The sequence below is a fragment of the Capra hircus genome, chromosome 6 (assembly GCF_001704415.2).
Source record: "Capra hircus breed San Clemente chromosome 6, ASM170441v1, whole genome shotgun sequence".
Taxonomy (NCBI): Eukaryota; Metazoa; Chordata; class Mammalia; order Artiodactyla; family Bovidae; genus Capra; species Capra hircus.
The window spans coordinates 20,325,377-20,351,836 of NC_030813.1; the positions used below are offsets into that span (position 1 = coordinate 20,325,377).

General features: G+C 37.2%; 1 protein-coding gene across 3 annotated transcripts in view; it reads right to left on the reverse strand.

Moving 5' to 3' along the window:
- Nucleotides 1–26,460, reverse strand: part of TET2 (tet methylcytosine dioxygenase 2) — a 136,051-nt gene that overhangs the window by 108,564 nt on the left and 1,027 nt on the right. The window lies entirely within an intron of this gene.

Below are 26,460 nucleotides of genomic sequence, written 5' to 3' on the forward strand. Positions count from 1 at the left end.
TAGCTTATTGATTTTATTTATTTATATTATTTATTTATTTTTGGTCATGCCAATGCAGCATGCGAGATTTTAGTTCCCTGAACAGGGATCAAACCCACGCCTTTGCAGTGGAAGCACAGAATCTTTACCACTGGGCTGCCAGAGACATTCCCTTATTGATTTTAGATTTTTCATTTCTGATATATGTATTCAGTACTATATATATATTACCTTTGAACACTATATTCATTGATTTCCCACAAATGTATATGTTGTATTTTCACTTTCATTTAGTTCAAAATATTTTTATACTTCTCTTGAGATCCCTTCCTTGACCTGTGTTTGATTTACAAGTATGTTAAATCTCCAGGTGTTTAGGGATTTTTCAATGTAATTGATTTCTAGTATAATTCCCTTAGGGTCTGAGAGCAGACTCTAAGGGAATTTTAATTCCTATTCCTTTAAAACTCAATAAGGTATTTTTTATGGCCCAGAATGTGGTCTGTCTTGGTGAATGTTCCATGAGAGCTTGAAAAGAATATGTAATATGCTATCATTGGATGATATCAACATATGCTGTGTGTTAGACTAACAAAATCACTGGATGAAATCTATAGATGTTATGGAATCCTGCTGATTGATGGTGCTACTATGTTCTGACTGATTTTCAGCCTGCTAGAGCTGGCTATTTTTAACACAAAGTTGTTAAATTCCCCAATTATAATAGTAGATTCATCTTCTTTTTTTTTTGACATTCTATCAGTTTTTGCCTCACTTATTTCAATACTATTGTTAGATGCATGCACATTAAAAATTGTATATCTTTTTGGAGTCTTAACCTCTTTATCCATCCCATGTAAAAAACAAAATGGCTGTCTGGGGAGGCCTTACAAATAGCTGTGAAAAGAAGAGAAGCGAAACACAAAGGAGAAGAGGAAAGATATAAGCATCTGAATGCAGAGTTCCAAAGAATAGCAAGAAGAGATAAGAAAGCCTGCCTCAGTGATCAATGCAAAGAAATAGAGGAAAACAACAGAATGAGAAAGACTAGAGATCTCTTCAAGAAAATTAGAGATGCCAAGGGAACATTTCATGCAAAGATGGGCTCAATAAAGGGCAGAAATGGTATGGACCTAACAGAAGCAGAAGATATTAAGAAGAGGTGGCAAGAATACACAGAAGAACTGTACAAAAAAGATCTTCACGACCCAGATAATCACGATGGTGTGATCACTCACCTAGAGCCAGACATCCTGGAATGTGAAGTCAAGTGGGCCTTAGAAAGCATCACTACGAACAAAACTAGTGGAGGTGATGGGATTCCAGTTGAGCGATTTCAAATCCTGAAAGATGATGCTGTGAAAGTGCTGCACTCAATATGCCAGAAAATTTGGAAAACTCAGCAATGGCCACAGGACTGGAAAAGGTCCGTTTTCATTCCAATCCCAAAGAAAGACAATGCCAAAGAATGCTCAAACTACTGCACAATTGCACTCTTCTCACACGCTAGTAAAGTAATGCTCTAAATTCTCCAAGTCAGTCTTCAGCAAGATGTGAACCGTGAACTTCCAGATGTTCAAGCTGGTTTTAGAAAAGGCAGAGGAACCAGAGATCAAATTGCCAACATCTGCTGGATCATTGAAAAAGAGAGTTCCAGAAAAATATCTATTTCTGCTTTATTGACTATGCCAAAGCCTTTGACTGTGTGGATCACAACAAACTGGAAAATTCTTCAAGAGATGGGAATACCAGATCACCTAACCTGCCTCTTGAGAAACCTATATCAAGGTCAGGAAGCAACAGTTAGAACTGGACATGGAACAACAGACAGGTTCCAAATAGGAGAAGGAGTACGTCAAGGCTGTATATTGTCACCCTGCTTATTTAACTTCTATGCAGAGTACATCATGAGAAACGCTGGGCTGGAAGAAGCACAAGCTGGAATCAAGATTGCTGGGAGAAATATCAATAACCTCAGATATGCAGATGATACCACCCTTATGGCAGAAAGTGAAGAGGAACTAAAAAGCCTCTTGATGAAAGTGAAAGAGGAGAGTGAAAAAGCTGGCTTAAAGCTCAACATTCAGAAAATGAAGATCATGGCATCTGGTCCCATCACTTCATGGGAAATAGATGGGGAAACAGTGTCAGACTTTATTTTTCTGGGCTCCAAAATCACTGCAGATGGAGATTGCAGCCATGATATTAAAAGATGCTTACTCCTTGGAAGGGAAGTTATGACCAACCTAGAGAGCATATTGAAAAGCAAAGACATTACTTTGCCGACTAAGGTCCGTCTAGTCAAGGCTATGGTTTTTGCAGTGGTCATGTATGGATGTGAGAGTTGGACTGTGAAGAAAGCTGAGCACCGAAGGATTGATGCTTTTGAACTGTGGTGTTGGAGAAGACTCTTGAGAGTCCCTTGGACTGCAAGGAGATCCAACCAGTCTATTCTAAAGGAGATCAGTCCTGGGTGTTCTTTGGAAGGAATGATGCTAACGCTGCAACTCTAGTACTTTGGCCACCTCATGGAAAGAGTTGACTCATTGGAAAAGACTCTGATATTGGGAGGGATTGGGGGCAGGAGGAGAAGGGGATGACAGAGGATGAGATGGCTGGATGGCATCACCAACTTGATGGACGTGAGACTGTGTGAACTCTGGGAGTTGGTGATGGACAGGGAGGACTAGCGTGCTGCAATTCATGGCGTCGCAAAGAGTCGGACATGACTGAGCGACTGAACTGAACCTCTTTATCAGTACAAAATGCACTTTTTAAGTCTGAAGTCAGCTCTGTTTGAAAGTAATATAGCTATCTTAGCTTTTCTTTTTATTACTGTCAGTGTCTGCATAACCTTTACTTATAATCACTATGTGTCTTTACATTTAAAGTGGGTATCCTGTAGAAAACATATAGTTGGATTTTGTTTTTTGATCCACTCTGATGATCTCTGTTTTTTAACTGGTGTTTTTAGATAATTGGTATTTAAAGTGTTTATTGGTATAGTTGAATGAATATCTGCTATTACTGCTTTCTAATTATAGCCTTGGTTTTTTAATTTTTGTCTTCCACACCTTTCCTTTCTTTTGTGGTTTTCACTGAGCATTTTGTATTTCCCTTTTCTCTCATTTCTTAGTATATGAGTTATACTTTTTAAAAACCAGTTTTTAGTGGTTGCCCTAGTTTGCAAGAGACATTTACAACTAATTCAAGTCTACTTTCCAATAACAATATATACTACTTCACTGGTAATGCAAATACCTTATAATAAAATATTCTTAATTCCACCTTCTTGTTTGTGTATCATTGTTGTCACTTATTTCACTACATGAGAATATACACTATATGTGTATATATGTAATTACAACATACAGAGATTATAGATCCATGTATTTTGTATATCCACATATATGATTTAGTATTGCTATTATTATTTTGAACCAACTACTATATGTTAGACCAACCAAGAATAATAAAAAGAAGTCTTCATTTTATTTTCAGTTGCATCACCAATGCTCTTCCTTTATGTAGATCCTTGTTTCTGATCTATGTCATTTTCCTTCTCTGTGAAGAATGCCTTTTAGCATTTCTTACAGGGAAAACTACTGGCAACAAATTCCTTCCATTTCTTGTCTTGGAAATACTTTGTTTCTCCTTCACTTTTACAGAACAATTTCACAGGGTACAGAATTCTAGGCTGATGGCTTTTTTTTTTTTTTTTTAAATCTCTGTATTTTAAATATCTCCCTCCACTTTATTTTTGCTTTCATGGTATCTTGGGATAAGTTGCATGTAATTTTTATCTTTGCTTCTCTATAGGAAAGGTATTCTTTTTCTTCTTTCAAATGTTTTTCTTTTCCTTTGATTTTCTGAAGTTTGAATATGATATCTATGTGTGGCTTTTTGTTTTGGTTTTGTTTTGGTATTTATCCTGTTTGGTGTTCCCCGAGCTTCCTGGATATGTGGTTTGGTGTCTGACATTAACTTGGGGGAAATTCTAGCCACTGCTGCTTCAGAGATTGCTTCTGTTCCTGGCTTCCTCTGAGGATTCCCATTTTGCCTACAGTACATCTTTTGTAACTATTCCACAGTTCTTGGATATTCTGTTTTGTTGTTGTTTCTCCTATATTTTCCATTTTTGAAGCTTCTGTTGTTATATCCTCAAGTTCTGAGATTCCTTCTTCAGTCATATACAGTCTACTTGTGTGATCAGTCACTCAGTCCTGTCTGATTCTTTAAAGTCTCATGGATTGTAGCCCACCATGCTCCTCGGTCCATGGGAATTTAAGCAAGAATACTGGAGTGGGTTGCCATATCCTTCTCCAGGGGGTCCTCCTGACCCAGGGATCAAATCCATGTCTCCTGTGTCTTCTGCACTGCAGGCAGATTCTTTATCCACTGAGCCATCGGGGAAGCCCACAGTCTACTTAGGAGTGCTCAAAGGCAAATTCTTCATTTCTGTTACAATGTTTTTCACCAGAAGCATTTTTTCCCTAAAAATGGTCATTTCTGTGCTAACATTACTCATCTGTTCTTGCGTGTTGTCTCCTTTTCCATTTAAAATCCTTAGGTTTATTTAAAAAAAAAAAAAAAATCCTGGTCTGATAATTCCAACATTCCTGCCATATCTCAGTCTGGTTCTGATGCTTGTTTGGTCTCTTCAAATTCTGAGGTTTTGCTTGTTTGTTTTAACCTTTTAGTATGCCTCGTAATTTTTTGTTGTGAGGTGGACATGATGTACTCAGGGAAAGAAACTGCAGTAAACAGGCCTTTAGTAATACAGGGGCTTCCCTGGTGGCTCAGTGGTGAAAAATCCACCTGCCAATGAAGGAGATGCGGGTTCTATCCTTGAGTCAGGAAGGTCCCCTGGAGGAGGAAATGGCACCCCCTCTCCAGTATTCCTACCTGGGACATCCCATGGAGAGAAGAGCCTTGTGGGCTACAGTCCATGGGGTCACAAGAGTGAGATACTACTTAACAATAATCAACAACAAATGTGGTAGGTAGTACAGTGTGGAGAAGTGGGAAGCATTCTAGAGTCAGATGATTAGGTCTTATCTCAGTCTTCTGGTGAGTCTTTGCCCCTGGACTGTGAATTTCACTAGTGGTTGTCGGTCCCCTCTCCCCTGACTTTTGAAAGAAGGATAAAATAGCTGGAGGAGTCTGGAGGTGCATGTTTCCCTTCCCCCACATGGGCGGTTAGAGGGATCTGCAGTATTCTGAGCTCTGGTAAAACGGTTTCCCCTGAGGGGAGGCTTTGTCAAGAAAAACACAATGCTCTGGCATACTTCAAAACTGTTCCCTGCTCCTTCCAGAAGCAGAAGACAATTTTCCTCTAATGTTTCTATTAAATATATTATAAATATTTAAATATATTTAGCATTTACTTTAAGGCCCTGGTAGAGTTCCTGGAGGTAAAATTCACAAAAATGTGCCTGCCTACCCCCCATAGCTAGGCTCCCCAAATGACTTATCCCTATGACTTTTATCCACAGCAAAGCTCCAGCAGTTTGCTAATTACAGGATTTTTTCTACCATGGCACTGGTTCCTGTGGCCATTTCTACTCACATATTTCTGCTCCAACAAGTTTACGATTCTCAGAATCTGCCTGTTTGTCTCCAATTTTGGAAGCAGTAGTTTGCCCTATGACCATGCTTCTCTGATGGAACAAAGAACAATTGTTGATTTTTCAGTTTGTTCAGCTTTTCACTTAGTAGGATGGCAAACTCCTCACATGCTGGACTAGAAATAGAAAATCTCAGTATTTTTCTCTCAGGATTTTAAAAAAACTTTAAAACCATATGTCATCCTAGAAATATATCAAGTCTTCTTTTGCAAATATGTATGGGGAAATAGTAGTGACTAAAATTCTGTGATCACAGTGAGCTGTTTCTCAAAAAGGGCTTTCACAATGTACAAATAAAGCTTTTAGAAGACACTGGTAAAATAACCTTTAGGACCTATGAAAGAAGGTATAGACTGGCCAAGGTTTTATATATATTTATAAAAAACACTTGGCTTTTTGTTACTCTGATACCTGTCAGATTTTACTCATATATGTAATATAGTTATAAAACAAGTTGAAGTTCTGGATGAGAATATAATTAGCATGCTAAATTCATATTTATAATACTTTTGTCAGCGTGTATGTTTACAGAACGACCTGTGGTCTTTTGAAGTCACTGCTTTCTACTATTTAAGAAATTATATACATTATTTTTATAGGCATGTGCATTTTATATTTCCATGTATAAAACTCACCTTCAGTCAGTATGTTATAAACTGAAATCCTGAAGAAGTCTCAAGATTGTTCCTAACTAGTACTAATCCCTGTTAAATTATATCCTGTTCATATATCAGTTTAAGAGGAGTTCTCTTAAGGATATTAGCCTGACTTCAAAGATGGTTTAATTTAGCATGTAATTAATATCTGAGTAAGTGGACTTTTGTATTCACTGAGTAAAGAAAATAAATCAGCAAATTTCTCTGAATTTCCTAGACTCATCAACTTTGCATTCTTATAGACAATCTTTCATTTTCAACTAGACTTTATTTCCTTTACTTACTAAAATGACTCATTATCTCAAGTTTTTCAATAAGCTTGACATTTTCTTTAAAGATTAATCCAGGAACTCATCACTTTAGTAAACTGTACACACCAAAAAGCAATTTTAGAACATTTTTCTTCAGGGATTAAAGAGAGGTAAACTTTTTATCCTTTGTATTGGTGTGTAGAAATGAACTTCCTCTTGAAAACAAAATATACATCCTTAAGAGGTCTGAAAAGCAGAATTCCTTGAAAGGAAATAACAAGGTAACTTCAATGAAACAAATACTTAGTTAATATCTGTGATACGCTGCAAGTAGTCATATGAAAGCGAAAGTTGCTCAGTTGTGTCCAACACTTTGCAACCCCAAATTCTCCAGGCTAGAATACTGGAGTGGTAGCCATTCCCTTCCCCAGGGGATCTTCCCAACCCAGGGATCAAATCCAGGTCTCCCGCATTGCAGACGGATTCTTAATACCAGAGTGGATATATCCTATTCCTTCTTCAGCAGATCTTCCTGACCCAGGAATCAAACCGGGGTCTCCTGCATTGCAGATGGATTCTTGACCAGCTAAACCACCAGGGAAGCCCATATGTATATTCAAATTCAAATTTTGAAGTTCAGTGAAATTTCAGAAAACATTATTTTGCCCAAGTTATTCTTTCTTTAGATGAGGAGCCAGTAATAAACTTCCTGCCCAGCATCACATGAAAAGCTAAAGAACTCATTTAAAGTCAATAATGTATTTTTTCAATACCAAATATGTATTAATCCTGTTTGACCTGTCTGAAAAACGCATGCTATAAACATAGGAAGATGATAAGCATTAGAAGAATATTAGAAAACAGACTTCCAAAACAGGTAAAATGAAAGCCGCTCAGTCATGTTTGACTCTTTGCAACCCCATGGACTACTGGACAGGGACAGTTTTCTATTTTTTTTCCAAAACAGGTAAGGTATATGAAAATGAATAATGACATCCAGAAGAAAGAAGCTAGTTTACTTCTGTAGGTGACTGTGACCAGGCAAATGAAACAATGACAGCAAGGACCAGCATCCTTTATCAAGAAACTGTTGTAGCTCGAGAACTGCACCTTGGGCACAGAATTGTGCAGCCATTAAAACAGTTTCACTACCCCCAAAAGAATCCCCATGCCCACTATCACTTACTCCCCATTTCCTCCCAATCTCCCTAGTCCTAGGCAAAAAAAAAAAAGAATTGTACCTTCGTAACACGAGTATAAATTTTAAGAATTTCAAAGGATGCTTCAGTAAGTTACACTGTGAAAGACTACTAGCTTCTCTTATCTGGCTATGCGGTCACATATAATTATGTCAATAGAAGATATTAAAAATCTTAAACCAAATCTCTGATTTTACAAAATTCTCTATATTTGGAAGAAAAGAAAGAATTACTCGATCAGTTTATACTCCGTTTTACTAGCATCAAGTAGAATATTGATCATTACGAGTTTTTATGCTACAAAAACTTTGGAATCAGAATTCTCCAAAAGTAAGGGTCCACATTCAACAAATAGCTATTATAGGCTTACAATGTTCCAGGTGCTATGCTAGGCAATGGTCATAACACTTAAAACAGAAATAGAACTCCCAACATGAAGCTTACAAACCACACTCAAATTCTACTGGACTTTGAGCCTTAAATGATAAAATCAATAATGAGAGAAAAATGCACTCAAAATACTATGAATTTATATCCCACCCTCCCCTCGGTTAATTAATAAAGAGGGTATTTCAAAACTTTTGGAAAACTTCATTGAAGAATCATCGATCTGTAATTATTTTTCACTATGAAATAAATGTCAAGGATAGTTGAGTTCATAACTAATTTTCTGAAGGATATTATCTCATCTTGATAGAAGAAGCTAAGAGATACTGAGAACAGTGCCATTTCCCCTCGCTGGAAGGAAGTTGGTAGCCACACAACTCAGAGAAAGGAAGCAGAAAGAAGAACATATGCATTGCTCATCTTTTAGGAGGTTTTAGCTCCAAAAATCTACTCATAAACTAGTTGTTTAAAACTTAAAGTAGCTTTTAAAATCCTGTCTGTATTTGAAAGTAGGCTTTTAAACACATAGGTACCTGAAATACTATCCAATTATAATAACATCAGAAAGGAGCACAGTTGCCAGTATGTATGGCATTTCAGCTACAAATGTTTCCTTGGCCCTAGGAACTCCTGGGATATTGTGTCAAACAGAACACTGGTAGCCCTAAAGGGAAAGCAGTAAAAATAAAATTATATTATTGCCCCTTTACTCACCATTTTATTCATATATATATATTCACCAAATATTTATTCAATGTGTACCACAGGCCAGCCACCATTCTAGGTGCTGAAGCTATAAGTGACCCAAACAATGCCCTTGTTCTCATGGAACTCACATCTTCTGGGAGGAACAGAAAATAAATGAAAAGAAACTTTTCTGGTCACACCTCCTGGCTTGCAGGATCTTAGTTCTCCAAACAGGGGTTGAACCCATGCAGTGGAAACTCAAGAGTCCTAACCCTTGGACCAACAGGAAATTCCCCCCTTTTTTTTTTTTTTAAAGCAGCAATGAGTACTCTAGCAAGCGATGATAAACCTAATGAAAGAAAATGAGACAAGGTTAAGTGTGGTAGTTCTGTTAAATGGTTATGGGTTTGTTTTCCCTTTTGGCCAAACCACATGGTATGCGGGAACTTAGTTTCCGGACCAGGGATTGAATCCATAACCCCTGAAGAGGAAGCACAGAGTCTTAAATACTGGATTTCCAGGAAAGTCCCTAAATTTTATTCCTGGAAAACTAACACGCTCAAGGAGAGATTGGAAGTAAAAGAAGAAGCTACATAAGTGGATACCCAAACAAAGGTTGTTCCAAGAAAACGGAAGAGCAAGCGCAAAAACCTAGAGGAAAGAGGATGCTCATTTTGTTGCTTGGACAGCAAGACAGCCGTGGCTATTAGAATAAGGGAAAGAAATGGAATCAGAAATATAAATATCAGCTGAGATCTTGGAGGCTACAAAAAAACCCCCTGGCTTCTACTTTGAGTTAAATAGGGATTCATCAGTAGCTTTGAGCAGAGGTATGAGCTGACAATTTTTAAATGATTAAACTTTTATTTCTGAATTTGGGTAAAACACCTTGGTAAGGTGAGGAAGGGAGGGCAGAGTCAGAAGCAGGGAGATCCATTAGGATGACAAGGTTATATTCAAAGTTAGACATGATAGTGGCTTGCAAGAGTGTGGAAATGGTGAAATGATAGGAAATGACAGAAAATGGGTTAGATTCTGGATAGAGTTCAAAGTTAGAGTCAACAGACTTTGTTGAGAGATTGAATATTTTTATCTGTCTTTTCATTCCCTCCTAAAAGCCCCACTTCCCTAACTTCGGGGAATAAGCTTTTTTGAAAAAAGTTATCTAAAAAAGATGAACCATATTTATTTCAGATATCTCATTAACCAACACTGGATGAAATGTTGTTTCAATGCACCAATGTCTCCCAAGTTCTCACGGAAAATTACTTTGAACATGGAATTCTATACACCATTATTTTATCAATTAGCTCTGAGGGAAAATGCAAGGCATTCTGGACATATAAGGACTCAGTTTTCCTCCTACCCACCATTTCTGGACAAAATTAATAAATTGTGGGTGTAAATCAGTGAAAAGAAAAGGAAAGGAAAGAAAGAATAGAATACCAAGAAAGACATGGACCTAAAGCAATGGTGGACCCAACCAGCAGAATAATGAACGAAAACTAAACAGAAGAGAATAATCGGAGAGCACAGAGAAGAAAGAGTTTAAATAGAAGGTATATTTCATTCACCAAGTGGTATAATTAAGAAACTTGAAAAACCATTGAGACAGATGAGAATTTTTAGCTGGCCCCATTGGACAGATGGGGAAGCTGATTCAGAGAGGCTAAAGCTGCTGTGTTGTGTAAGAATATACACAGCTTATAAGAAGGCAAGTCAGGATTCAAAAATACATCTTCCTAACTCCAAAAACCAGACTGTTTGTGAATTTTCTGGTGCTCCAGTGGCTAGAACATTATTCTTTCACTGCCAAGAGCCCAGGTTTGACCCTGGTCAGGGAACTAGGATACCACAAGCTGCATGGTGCAGCAAAAAAAAAATAAATAAATAAATAAAATAAAAAACAAATTGTTTGATGGACTACAACTGTTTAGGAATGAAAACTGACCTTTTCCAGTACTGTGGCCACTGCTGAGTTTTCCAAATTTGCTGGCATATTGAGTGCAGCACTTTCACAGCATCATCTTTCAGGATTTGAAATAGCTCAACTGGAATTCCATCACCTCCACCAGCTTTGCTCGTAGTGATGCTTTCTAAGGCCCACTTGACTTCACATTCCAGGATGTCTGGCTCTAGGTGAATGATCATACCATCGTGATTATCTTGGCTGTGAAGATCGTTTTTGTACAGTTCTTCTGTGTATTCTTGCCACCTCTTCTTAATATCTTCTGCTTCTGTTAGGTCCATACAATTTCTGTTCTTTATTGAGTCCATCTTTGCATGAAATGTTCCCTTGGTATCTCTAATTTTCTTGAAGAGATCTCTAGTTTTTCCATTCTGTTGTTTTCCTCTATTTCTTTGCACTGATCACTGAAGAAGGCTTTCTTATCTCTTCTTGCTATTCTTTGGAACTCTATATTCAGATGCTTATATCTTTCCTTTTCACTTCTCTTCTTTTCACAGCTATTTGTAAGGGCTCCTCAGACAGCCATTTGGCTTTTTTGCATTTCTTTTCCATGGGGATGGTCTTGATCCCTGTCTCCTGTACAATGTCACGAACCTCATTCCATAGTTCATCAGGCACTCTGTCTATCAGATCTAGTCCCTCAAATCTATTTCTCACTTCCACTGTATAATCATAAGGGATTTGATTTAGGTCATACCTGAATGGTCTAGTGGTTTTCCCTACTTTCTTCAATTTAAGTCTTGATGAAAGTGAAAGAGGAGAGTGAAAAAGCTGGCTTAAAGCTCAACGTTCAGAAAACTAAGAGCATGGCATCTGGTCCCATCACTTCATGGGAAATGATGAGGAAACAGTGTCAGACTTTATTTTGGGGGGCTCCAAAATCACTGCAGATGTTGATCGCAGCCATGAAGTTAAAAGACGCTTACTCCTTGGAAGGAAAGTTATGACCAACCTAGACAGCATATTAAAAAGTAGAGACATTACTTTGCCAACAAAGGTCCATCTAGTCAAGGCTATGGTTTTTCCAGTGGTCATGTATGGATGTGAGAGTTGGACTGTGAAGAAAGCTGAGCGCCGAAGAATTGATGCTTTTGAACTGTGGTGTTGGAGAAGACTCTTGAGAGTCCCTTGGACTGCAAGGAGATCCAATTGGTCCATTCTAAAGGAGATCAGTCCTGGGTGTTCATTGGAAGGACTGATGCTAAAGCTGAAACTCCAATACTTTGGCCACCTCATGGAAAGAGTTGACTCATTGGAAAAGACTCTGATGCTGGCAGGGATTGGGGGCAGGAGGAGAAGGGGACAACAGAGGATGAGATGGCTGGATGGTGTCACTGACTCGATGGACATGAGTCTGAGTGAACTCCGGGAGATGGTGATGGACAGGGAGGCCTAGTGTGCTGCAATTCATGGGGTCGCAAAGAGTTGAACACGACTGAGCGACTGAACTGAACTGTTTAGGAGTTGATTGATTTATCAGAAATAAGAAGGCAATGAACACAGACTCCAGGGAAAATATGATGAACAGCTGAAAAAGCCAAGAAGATGGAAGAGAAAGCTCATATATGTGAGAACACCAAGAAGGAAGAAATTTCAGTTACAAAGGAACAGAGTGAAGAAGAGAATAGGGTGAGGGCTTCCCTGGTGGCTCAGTAGTAACGAATCTACCTGCCAATCCAAGAGACATTGTTTGATCCCTGATCCAGAAGATTCTGTGTGTCATGAAACAACCGAGCCTGGGCGTCACAACTGCTGGGCCTGTGGAGCTGAAACTGCTAAACACACGCCACAGCTACTGAAGAAGCCCGCAGGCCTAGAGCCCATGCTCTGCAACAAAAGAGCCACTGAAGAGAGAGGCCTGCATACCACTAGGGAGGAGGCCCCACTCTCTGCAGCTAGAGGAAAGCCCTGCAGCAGTGAAGACCCAGCACAGCCAAAGATAAATACATATTTAAATTTTTTAAAAAAGGGTGAGGGAAGCAGAAATGGAAAGAGACAAGCCAAAGGGCCATAGTAAAATATTCTATAGGGTTTAAGGATAAATTTTTAAATACGGAGATGTCAAAGATAATTCAAAATGTATAGGGGAATTATTTAATCCGATGTCTTGGTTTCTTCTTTAGTAAAATGAGGATAATAATAGCACCAACAAAAATAGATGTGATGTAAGAATTGAATAAGATAACCTCTGAAAGTCCCTAGTATGGTTCTTGACACAAAGTGAAGACCTTAGTTATTATCAGCTATTACTAGAATGATAAATATCCTATTATTCAATTTGAGGCTATGGTCTTCTCTCTATGCCACCATTTTTTTCTAGTTAATGCAACAGATAATCTCTAAAGTTTTTGTTTCTTGTTAATAATAGCCTATGATTCTATCTTTGAAAATAAGCTATACTTTTTGCAAATCTGATGAATGATCTATTGACATACTGAAGTAAATGTGATGGGAATCCAGGGAGCAATATCTTATAAGTAGTGGGCAATGTCTCTAGTGTCTCTAGTTTGCATAGCTAGATCTAAAATAGAAAAACATACTCAAACACACACATACTCAAACATACACATACATGTGCACAAAATTAAACCCACAGTCCAGAACAATCTGTTAAAAGTTCAGAGAGAAGTAGATAATGTCTTGGATAATTTGTTACCGGGAAGAAAGAGTTTGAAACAAATGTTTTAAACGTCCACAGTTTGTAATAATTTCATTTATTCACTGAAAACTATGTTTTCCTTGTTTATAACATGTTCCCCCCTCATCCTTTTAGGTCTTTTCCATGTTTAAAAATAGTTGCTTGCCATCTAGCTGTATGAATACCGCCATGGTATTATCATATATTTTTCCAGAATTACCACTCACTCTTTTTTCCCCTTTATCATGATTCTACCAGATAAGAAGGTATTTTCCTCTGTATTGTTGTAGACACAGGCCACATAGGCTACATATTTACATAGGTGAACAAAGCAGTTCTATACAAATATATCCAGTGATTTTGAAAAGCATTTCTATATGTAGTAGAATTGGCCTATTTCACAAATAAAATTGGAATAATGGGTAAGAAACAATTTTAAGACCGGAGAAAATGGCAGCTCTAGCTCCAATTATCTGTTCCCAGGCACATATGCAGTAATATCATTAGAGCTGGTTAAATTGCCATCAAAGCTTCCAAAAGAGTCTGAGTCAGCTTGGTTACGAAAGAGAGTGACACTCTTGAGAGCTTTGTCACCTCCCGTCCCTGGATACCAAAGCGCTTACTCACTTGTCCGGTTAAAAGCTACTATTTTAAGTTCAAAGTAGAAAGCTCCTTTTGGGTGGTAATGATAGCTTAAAATAAACAGTCTAGAGGTTGGGGGGTGAGGGGGGGAAGCCTGCTTTAAGCATCTACTCTATTTCCCCTCCAGGCATATTTTACCACAATCAGTTCTTTCTCATTCTCTATCAATATTCATGACCCGGGTCATTAACCAGTTTGTGAGATACAGACCACCCCTTCCCCCACTGCTGCATCATGGGTGTCCAGAATCCTGGGACTGTGTGTGTAAACACGAAAGCCATGTGTGCTTGACCACACGGGAAGGCATCATTATGACCTAGGACTCCCACGCTAGAGGGAACACCCTGGCCAATTTTAACATCACGACACCAGCTGTTTGTTTTTATGTGTGAGCGCCTATGTGATTCCTCAACCGTCTTCCAAGGAATCATATAAAAGCAGTTTTTATAAGAGACCCCTGGGGATTTTGTTCACCTTCACGATATTTGGGAAAATGCATGACATCAATATTTTTTTTGATTTTATATTTGTAGATAGTTTTACTATGGTTTAATTAATCATTCCTACTGAATGACTTAGAAGTCCAAAAACTTTTTGAGTGAGAGAACACACACATGCGTGTGCAAACACATGCTCTCAATAGTTGCTGGAACGAGAAAACAACCTAAATTCCCACACTGCATCTTGCTAGGTATCCTTCACATTTGACCTACTATTTTAATCTTTTATAAAACAGAGACAATTGCTGTTCATCTCACCTTCACGAAGGAAGCCCGCCTATTGAATAAATGTTTACTGAATGCTTGCAGCTTCAAGTGAAACAAAAATATAGTTATATTTAATCCCTTTCTTAGCAGAAATGAATCAACTTATAACCTTTATCAAATTCTGAGTAGATCCAGCTTATAACCATATCTAATTCACTGTCCAATAAACGTATAAGAAGAGAGGAAAATGGTAATGTTCTAACATAGGCTAAGATCATCCTTATGAAAGCTCAAGAGTATTCAGACATGGTACTGCTTTTAGTAAGAAAGTATACTTGTAGGTAGTTTTACATAAACTTTCACTATTTGAATGTAGGGCAATTAAGATAAACACACCATCTTCAGGTCAAAACAATGATAAGCATGCAAATAAAAAATGAAAATAATTTTTAAAGCTTATAATCTAAATTCACTAAATCTTAATGTATTAGAAAAGTACAATAACTTATAACCACTAAATAAATTATATATCTTCAAATTTAGAAGGAAGTTTTACTCAGCAAGAAAAAATGGAAAATGTCTATTCTCAGATTTCCTTATGTTGGTTAAATTAATCACTCTCTTGATAATTTTTTCTAAAAGAGAGCACATCCAGCTGTTAAACAGCTCAAATTTAATTTCTAAGTCTCATAGGTAAATAATAACTTGAAGACATAACCTCTAAATTATTCCTATACCAAACATTCCTCAGTGTTTGGTTTATCTCTTGGGGAGAAAATTCTTTATTTTGAAAAGTTAAATTCCTCCCACTTACAGTACCACATTTCAAAGATTCTGATCATTCCTCTTTTTAGAAAGATAGTGTGATTAGGAAAAAAAAAATTCTATGAAAGAAGACTTCAAACAGCCCAACTTTTTAAGTAACTACAAGTTTTTGTGGTTTTTTTTTTGATGATGATTTAATTTCAATTCTTTGTTAGGCAAAGTTTCTATTTTTGGATAATCAGTGACTGGTTGGAATATTTAAAATATGAGTAAATTTTGAGTCCTTTTTTTGTATTGCATTTTAGGATCCTTTTTGATCAAAAAGGACTCAAATTTTACTCATATTTTAAATATTCCAACCAGTCAATTTACAATTTACAATGAAAAAAACAAAAAACAAAAAAACAAAAAAAAAGCACCAGGAACACAGGTACACAGGATGAGACACAAATTCTTGGGTGTTTTAATTATTTTTAACTTGAGACTTTAAAAAAATGATAAGTATAAATGAAAAACTTAAAAGCAATATGGGAAAAGAAGAACAATCCCCTAAGTATTGAAATATAATTTTAAAAAGAAATACCATGTCTTGATATGTAACAAGATGGAAGAGGGCTGAGGAAGGTGTGATAATGGCAAAAATTTAAGAGGGAGGTGAGAAACGACAGGGATGGGTACAACTGAACTGGATATGGAGGATGATCAAACAACCGTTTTCCTGAGTATTCTGTGGTCAGAGCGTCGAGTTACCGAGTCAGTTTACCGATTCTCTTGCACCCGAAGTTGCTTACAAATAAGAAAATAGTTTTCAAAAAAAAAAGCATTTGTGAGACTGGGTGGCAGGCACGTGCATTTCTGTCACAAGTGGCAGAAGTAAATTACAACCAGAACCAAGACACAATTTGCCCACATTTCGAAAAAACACAAAAAATTTTGGCATAACGGATTCCGTTTGCTGCAGGAGGGGGCGGGGGAAAAGAAAAGAGTGATCCTACACTAAGCCTTTGAGGCGCCGGTAAGTTGCATATTGGGTAGATCCTGACCTAGACTTCGGTGAACTTTGATGCAGGACCCCATCAGAGCCAGACAAGGGCTCCTCCATTATGAATAAAATTGTTTGATTCCTTCGCGCCCACGGACTCACAAAGCCCGTACTCTCAGCTGTTACGTAAGAGTCTCTGGAATCCCTGGATAGTGTTTGTAAATAGCGCTGCCATGCGCACGGAACCCACGTGTCAAATGTTGATGTGACCGCGTGTAATCGCAAGGCGAGAAAGTGTCAACAAGCTCCAAGGAGAAACCTCCTATTTCTTTGGGCCCTAAAAAAAGAACATGTGAGTGTCAAGGAATTATTTCTAAGGGAGGTTTTTTCTCTCTCCTTCCAACCCCTGCCCCGTGCAAAAAAAAAAAAAAAAAAAAAAAAGAGTAGTGGGAAGAAGAACTGGAGGAAATGACCAATCTCCATCACGTTTCTTTTCTTTCAGTAGCTCCTGACCAAGGACATGATCAAAATTAACTGCCTGCCTAATTAAATTTAGGGCAAGTTTTTCAGTGTCAACAGTGAATTCTGAATGCACTTTCTAGCTCCTCTCAAAACTTCTTGTTTTTCTTATTATGAAAGATAGCATTACACAGCAACTTCTAGGACACTGAGTAGGCAAACTGTTTGCAAAGTAACAATTCTACATCCAAATAAGATTACAGTACGATCCTTTCAGAGGAAAGCATCCAATAACTTCGTTTGAGTGAACGGAAATACAATTAAAATACAATTTAGTTTTCTACCTGTCTTCTTAAATTTTACCCTCACTATACTCATTGTATCTTTTCCATGGGTTTGTTAACAGAAAACAAACTCTATTCCTTAAGGAGGCCAAATTCTTATCTATATTAAAGGAAACTGACAATGTCAACAACTAAGCTTTTTATTCCTACAGATGAAAAGTTTCTGATAATCTTCAGGATTACTTGAAACATGACAAATTATAACAATGCAAAAATACTGATGCAAATTGTCAGTAGTAAATTAAACTATTTACAAAAAATACTGACTTCAGCAAAACCTCAGGCATATGTATTAGTCATTTTAAAATACCATATCCTATATCTTGTATATGCTTGATTAAAAATGTTGTTTCAATATACTGAAATTTTAGTTCCCCAAGTTAACCAAAGGTCCTTTCTCATTTTGATTTCTGGTAGAAATATAATTATGTCATAGTTATTTTACCTTTGTAAGCTATTAGCAAAATGTTTACTACCTTTCTTTTTGGTCAATATGTTCTCCAAGCTATAATGTGGTAGATAATTCAAAAATTAAAATACAACTTTGTTTTCATTTCAATTTTATGCATAGTATAACTTCAGAAGAGAAAAAAGACACCATTTAGGTGCGTAGATTACAATAAAGATAGAGAAAATCTAGAATGCAAACTTTAGAATGCGTGCTTTCTTGCTGAACTATACCTGCTTCTCTTTTTACAAAAATAATTTTTGTGGTGAGTATTTTTAGGTTGGAAGATTTGTTCTTCCTTCATGCTTTTTAAAATTTTTCCTGTTTTAATGAGAAATAATTGACATACATCATTGTCTGTTCTTCCCTCATGTTTGAAAGTATCCATTTATGGTATTTTTTCCCTTTTATTAGTCATGTTTGGCACATGAAAATATGAATATAAAGTAAATTAATAACAATTCACTTTTTAAGAGGCTCACTCTAATTTTATGAACTATCACTGTATTTGCAGAAATGATTTCTTGTTCTGTTAGGATGTATGCAGTAAGACAAACAAAAAGCTAATAGTGATCCAAACTAATTAGTGGGAGTCCAAAAGTAATCCTTTTAATACAAAAATCATGAAAGGTTATAAAAGAGCTGACAGAACTTTATAGCCAATGGCAAATATTAAAATTCTGTGACTTCAAAGTAAGAGACTTCAAACAAAAATGGAAAAAGTGCTGAAAGAACAAACATTAAAAAATAAATTAATAGGAACAAGACAGTAGGTTAGTGATGGAATCTGGGTGTGGTATCATTGCATTATTTTTAGATTCTTGTGCTTTACTTTAGAATCAGCACAGCTAATAATTAAGGTATTTTTAAAATAATAATTAAGTACTCTTGTTTCTCAATGCAGGCAGCAATGAAAAATAGGAGAAATAACTCAGAGATAGACCACATTATATCCTCTAGGCTTCACTATTACCATTTAAGCCTTTTTTCTTATCTATTGCTAGATTTAAAAGAAAATCAGTTTGAGGAGAAATAATAAAAACTCTTAAGAGTTGGGTGAAGAGTTTCCATTAAAGAATAATCTAATCATAGAAACAATATTTAATACTCTATCAAGGTAACGAGGCAAGTTTTAGCACTAACTAATGAATCATGACAATAGTAATTAAAATTATTATTACTTTGTGACATCCACAAATTTAATAAATCTCAAAACTGCAAAACTGGCAAGTGTAAGACATCAATACTATGTATGGTATACCTCTGTGGGAGATCTACTGTTTATGTCTGATCATGGGCAAGTCTGTTCTCTCTGAAGAGAGCAGTCATTCCATCAGCAAATATCCACAGCCCACTGTTTTTGTTTTGAATATAGTGTATCTTTCATGGGCTTCTCTGATAGCTCAGTTGGTAAAGAATCTGCCTGCATTGCAGGAGACCCTGATTTGACTCCTGTATCAGGAAGTTCCACTGGAAAAGGGATAGGCTACCCACTCCAGTATTCTTGGGCTTCCCAGGTGGCTCAGCTGCTAAAGAGTCCGCCTGCAATGTGGGAGACCTGGGTTTGATCCCTGGGTTGGGAAAATCTCCTAAAGAAGGGAAAGGCTGCCCACTCCAGTATTCTGGCCTGGAGAATTCCATGGACTGTATAGACTGTGGGGTCACAAAGAATTGGACATGACTGAGTGACTTTCACTTTCACTTTAGAAAAGCAAAGATGGAGTACTACACTCAAATTCAGTGAATAGCTTTTTGAATATAATAAAAATAGCATGAAAATCTACTATCAGCTGAGGTGGTTCAAAAAGTGTCACAAGAAATAAGAGATGGTAGAAGCAAATAAGCTACTCATCTCTCCCATAAGAAAGATCAGACCCGTATTCTACATTATTGCTTTCCAAACAGTCACTGGACATGGAAAAACAGACTGATTCCAAACTGGGAAAGGATTACATCAAGGCTGTATATTGTCACCCTGCTTATTTAACTCATATGCAGAGTACATCATGAGAAACACTGGGCTGGATGAAGCACAAGCTGGAATCAAGATTGCCGGGAGAAATATCAATAACCTCAGATATGCAGATGACACCACCCTTATGGCAGAGAGTGAAGAAGAACTAGAGTCTCTTGATGAAAGTGAAAGAGGAGAGTGAAAAAGTTGGCTTAAAACTCAACATTCAGAAAACAAAGATCATGGCATCCGGTCCCATCACTTCATGGGAAATAGATGGGGAAACAGTGGAAGCAGTGACAGACTTTATTTTTTTGGCCTCCAAAATCATTGCGGATGGTGACTGCAGCCATGAAATTAAAAGACCCTTGCTCCTTGAAAGAAAAGCTGTGACCAACCTAGACAGCATATTAAAAAGCAAAGATACTAATTTGCCCACAAAGGTCCGTCTAGTCAAAGCTATGGCTTTTTCAGTAGTCATGTACGGATGTGAGAGCTGAACTATAAAGAAAACTGAGCACCAAAAAATTGATGCTTTTCAACTGTGGTGTTAGAGAAGACTCTTGAGAGTCCCTTGGACAGAAAGGAGATTCAACCAGTCCATCCTAAAGGAAATCAGTCCTGAATATTCATTGGAAGGACTGAAGCTGAAGAAGAAACTCCGATACTTTGGCCACCTGATTCGAACAACTGACTCATTGGAAAAGACCCTGATGCTGGGAAAGTTTGAAGGCAGGAGCAGAAGGGGATGACAGACGATGAGATGGTTGGATGGCATCCCCAACTCAATGGACATGAGTCTGAGCAAGCTCAGGGAGTTGGTGATGGACAGGGAAGCCTGGCATGCTGCAGTCCATGGGATCACAAAGAGTCAGACAGGACTGAGCGACTCAACTGAACAGTCACTATGTCAACTTCTTGATGGGTTAAAAAGTTCTAACAAGAGTGTCTAACTTGAACCTGGCACAAATATACAGCAAACCTACAAGTAAATGCTATAATCATACTCTTAAAAGGTATCTCTGGGTCATTTCTATAGCTATTCCTTGAAAAAGTAATGATTACAGTAATTATATGAAGCCAAGACATGTCCTCACTGAGTATAACAGGCACACGTTATTAAAGCCAAAGGCTTCACGATCATTGGCTCTTCCCCCGGAGCTGTTAACAGTCATGGTATCAAGGTAAGGGACCCAACTGGCATCATTCTCAACAGGATAAATGGGAAAGAAGAATGTCTGGTATCTGGAAGTATATAAAGTTAGAAATTAAAATGAAGCCAACCCCAAGTAATTCCTGTGTGTCAAAAATAATGTCCTAATTGCATAGGGGCTATTCCTAAAAATCTGAACTCATTTTACCATTAACAATCTGTCAAATTTTGTTGGTGTTTGTAAAGACTGGCTACATGTCGCAAAACATGGAGAGCCAGCAGTGTTCAGATTCTTTTTCCCACTTGTCTTGGCATCACAAAGACTTCTGCAGACCAGTTTCTTTTCTCAAACTGATTTCACATGTATATTGTTAATAATGCTGCTATGAATATTCAGGCACAAGGTTTTGTGTAGATAGTTGCATGCATTTTAAGTCTCCTTACTCAGCCTATGTTACCGCTACCTGTTTATTATTAGCGGCGGTATAGTGTAGTGGTTAAAAGACTGACTCCAGAGACAGACTGCTTAAATTCAAATCCTAACTAAGACATGTACTGGCTGTATGAACTTGGGTAAGTTATTTAATCTCACTGTGCATTAGTTTCCTCTCCAGAGATAGGGATAACACCACCACCACCTCTAGAGTTGTGATAAGAATCAAATGATGTAACTTGAAATGTCATAAAATGTTATAACAACTTAAAATATTCGAATAAGCAAAAACCTATATTCTGATACACATTTTAAAAAGGCACGGTAGCACAATCACATGATTGATGAAGTAAAACTGTGTTAAACTTCTGTTTTCAGGGGGGATAATGTTTAAAATTATCTGATCAAATGATTAAATTAGCTTTAAAATGGTATATAGAATGAAATATACACATACGCAAACATCCAAGTCAAATCTGAGGAAGGCTGGTAGACTACATCAATGTCCGTCTCCTGATTGGGATATTACACTATGGTTTTGCAAAATGTTACCCCTAGGGAATACTGCACAGAATGTCCATGTCCAATTGTTAGTTCATATAACGGCATGTGAATCTACAACTAGCTCAATAAAATCTTCAATTTAAAAATATAAATTTACTAAACATCATTCAACTGCACGCTTATAATGGATGGCTTCTGTGGGACAACTGCCATAACCTGTAGAAGTTACATTTAAGGAAAAAGCAGCTGCATTGCTTTCATCATTGGTATCACCTAAGACCTTTTACTCTGTGCTTCTCTTATGCATTGAGAACAGATTACACATTTTCTAGTTAAATGACATTTTTTAGCTATTTCTACATCACTCATTGTATCTTTTCCCCCTCGGCTTTTATTTAGAGTAACTGACCTATAACACGGTATCTATTTAAAGTATACAATGTAACAATTTATAATAGGTATGTATTGGGAAATGACTACCACAATAAGGTTAGTTAACACATCCATGACCTCACATAGTTACGAGCAACTTTCAAATATACAATACAGTGTTGGCTATAGTCACCATACTATGCTTTCAACCCAGCACTTACTTATTTTATAACTAGAAGTTAGTACCCTCTGAGCACCTTCACTCCACCACCCCTGACCCCCAACAAATTAAACCTTGACTTAGTAGCATACCAATAGATTCTATTAGGGAATAAAAAGACATAGAACATAACTCTTTTTTAAAAAAATTAATTTATTTTAATTGGAGGCTAATTACTTTAAAATATTGTAGTGGTTTTTGCCGTATATTGACATGAATCAGCTATGGGTGTACATGTGTTCCCCATCCTGAACCCCGTCCTTCCTCCCTCCTCATCCCATCCCTCAGGGTCATCCCAGTGCACCAGCCCTGAGCACCCTGTCTCATGCATCGAACCAGGACCTGAGATCTGTTTCACATATGATAATATACATGTTTCAATGCTATTGTCAGAACATAAATCTTTCAACACACATAAATCTAACTTGAAAGAAACATTTATGGTATTTTAAGTGAAGCAATCACTTCATTTTATGTCCTAAATTGTCCTCCAAAACACTTCATCCCAAGTCACTCATCTTTTTACTTTATTCTCAGATTATCCAAAGCTTGAATTCAAGTCCCTTTGAGGAACAACCCTCAGTGAGTATAAACTATTGATCTCCAAATTCTTAATACTCCAGGTAGGTTGACATTATCACTGAATTTATTTTTACACAAAATATTGAAAATCCACCTACCATCTATTTATACTTCTTGAAACCTGGCACATTTAACTGCATTTCATGACAAGTGGAAAAGGTATAAATGAAAGCTGATAGAATTTACTATTTTGGAATGGGCAACCAACTTTCTTTTACTGAGAAAGTATTGTAAGTCTATCTATTAGGATTTTTCTGCATTGCACAATTTAAAGGATAATGCTGGAAATAAGCAAATACACACAATTCTTTTTGGCTGCTAGTCACAATGATTCAGGTTTATTGCTTTACCCTCTTCCTTTCTGAAACTCTTCTCTCCTACAAGATACCAAAACAACAGATGCACTATGTAACCTTCTTAAATAATGCCACAGTATTCACTGAGTTTGGGCAGTGAATCAAAATAGAAATTGGAGATCTAGACCAAGTAAATACTGTATATTTGGCAAAATCATCTGTGGTTGTGTTCTTCAACACAGTTTCTAAGATAACCACCAGCTCTACTTGGCAACCTTACTCTCCACAGTTAAGACTCCATTTGTAAAGCTGGCTTAAGAGATATTTTCTTGCTACTGACTCTGGTGCCATTACTACTCTTAAGAACTACTGTGCAGTGATGGCCTCATAGTTGAGAAAATATTACTTTCATGAACCAACACTGACAGCTAGCCGATCCAAACTTTTAACCTGTCTCCGTGACTCAGAAAGATTAGAGTGGAACAGCCTACTACCCAGTCATTTACAAAAGAAGTCTCTTCCTAGTGAAGATGGCTAGGTAAGACTATTACATTCTTCTAAGTAATGACATCAACAACAAAGACAACAGTTGAACTCTTGTAGTAGAAGGAATTAGGGCAAAGAAAAGCAGATTAAACACTTTCTAAATAGTAGACATTCTAAAAAACATCTATAGTCTGTCAAACATCTATAGTTTTTGAGGACATTTTATGGTAATTTCTTGAGAATTCATAAGAATATACTAACTTGGATTTGGGGCAGGATGAAAAATAAGATATTCTGCCAGGTGTTTCTGTGAATCATAAGAACTTCTTAATGAGTCAGCAAATAAGGAAATACATTTCAATAGTGACATCTGGCTTACAGCACTGTGTATGGGTGGAGCACTGGAGAAACTGATAGAGAAATTCTAACTCCAACAAGTGAAACCAAAACATTAACTCCAGTCTTTATCATCTAACATAAGTCTAGTGCCCAAACAGAACTCTGGAAGTCTGTCATAACAACTCCTGGGCAGCTGCATTTCACTTGCTGGGAGTGACGTGGACCTGCCAATGTCTAGGTCCACGTGCCACTGAATCAAAATCCTATCAATCCCATTGGCTCCTGGCATGGACCAGCATGAGGCCAGACCTAATTAGAGCCCTAAGAAGTCTGGTAAATGTGTGAATTTAAATAAGACAAGAGACTTCCCTTATTCCAAGTTAATTTCTCATTAACCATTAGCTCAATTCTTAAACATAAGCAAAACAATATTGTAGTGTAAGAAAAACTATCTTATTATTCTCCACTATGACTTCACTACAATTCAATTACCCAAAACAGGTCAAGCTGTGAAATTTTTGGAGAATCCAGGTAGCACTAACTTTCACAAATACAGTAAACAAAGAGCTGAGGTTATATCTTTCATCGTAAACTATTCCATAGTAATTCAAGTAATTGTTCTAATAAAAGAGAAAACACTTTTATTTGGATTGGTGAATAAAATGTACAGGTCCTTCTTATAATCACTGAAATCCCTCATACAATATTCATTAGCAGCTACTTTCAGAAAAGAGTCTAAATTGGATGCTGGGAAAGAACAGGCCTTCATGGTCACATTTAAAATGATTAACCAATGTAGATATTCTTATTTATCAAAGTGAGCAATAAATATTATATCTATTATTAATTGAATAGCCTGAAGACAGTATACACAACATTGGAAAAGTCCCCCCAAAGTAGTTAGATACTACTCTTGGCAAAAGGAATTATATATTTTAAATTCTGAATTGCTGGGATAATTAACCACAGTTTTCTCAACAGATAGTAAGCATTTCTGCTAAACTCTTTAAGTGTTTTCTTTATTATCTGAGGACAAATAAGAACAACCAAATGAGCTGTTTCTATTCCACAAAGATGAGTAACATGTCTCCCTTGTAATCATGCCTCTACAACGATTAAACTTAACTGCTTTCCATAGATCAAAATGTAGAGTTACAAAGTGAATTACTAAGAACAAGTAGTTTTGGAGATGTGATTTATGGAGCAATGTCCATTATTGTGTTTTTCCCCCAACCATCTTTTAATTGTATACATGACTTCTAAACTTGTTTGACTTTCCAATCCTTCACTAACATTTCTCTGTTTAATAGCATTAAAATATCAGTATTTATTATGTTGAAATGTATATTCTACTTCAAACCTATTATGTAACACACAAGCAAACAAGGAAAAGAATATAACTCCCCTCCAGTATTTCGACTTTCCATTAAAATGCAAATATAATGATTTCATTAGCCAGGCAACAATACCCACAGCCTTAAATCAAACCAAACCATAGCCAGTATCTTTCCTATACACATTTCCAACTGTCCCTAAGATAGAATCTTACTTTTATGTTGGATCATTTATTGATGAATATTTTTTGGATTTGGATTTGCCATTATCTATCCCTGACTGGAGAAAGAAAAGCATGATGTATGAGTCGAGATTTTTAAACTGTGGCTGTATTCTACTCCCTAGACAGGCAAATATAAAAATATTTAACTAAATTTTAAACGACTGGAAAATGACCCCTTTCCAATTCCTAAACAGTACAAGGAGGAGGAGAAAAACTCACTCAATACCATTAAAAGTATGTCATGAGGGCAACAGCCTGTAAATTTCACTTATATTTCGCACTCGACCTTCCCAGCAGTCTATCCAGCCCACACTTTATTTTGCCACAGATAGAAAACTCTCCATAGAAACTTAGCCTAGTATCACTAGAAAAGCGGCCTCCATGAAAAAGATTCATCAAGAGTCATGTATGAGTGAAGGAAGAAGGAGAAAAAGAAGAACGGGAGGAGAAAAGGGAAACACAGAGAAAGGCAGAAAAAAGACCAGAGAACTGCGAAAAAGAGAAATTTGGACGAGACTGCTAGAAATCTGCTCTCTGCTTCTCCGTTTCTTCACTGGGATTGGGTTTCATTTCTTTCTGCGCCCCTGACCTTGCCGTCTTCCAACTCTCCACTCTCCCCCCGTCCCCGCGCCCGCCCGTCTGCCCCCTCCCCCGGCCTGCGCCTGCCTTTGTGTCTGCCTGTCACTTACCGGCGAACCCGACGAAGCTGATTTGGGAGAAGCACAAAGCCAGGACACAGATTTGCCCACAAATGCTCTCACACACGTTCCCCCACGCTGGAAGGGACAGCCCATCGCAGAGCTGATGCACCTTGAGAAAAGTG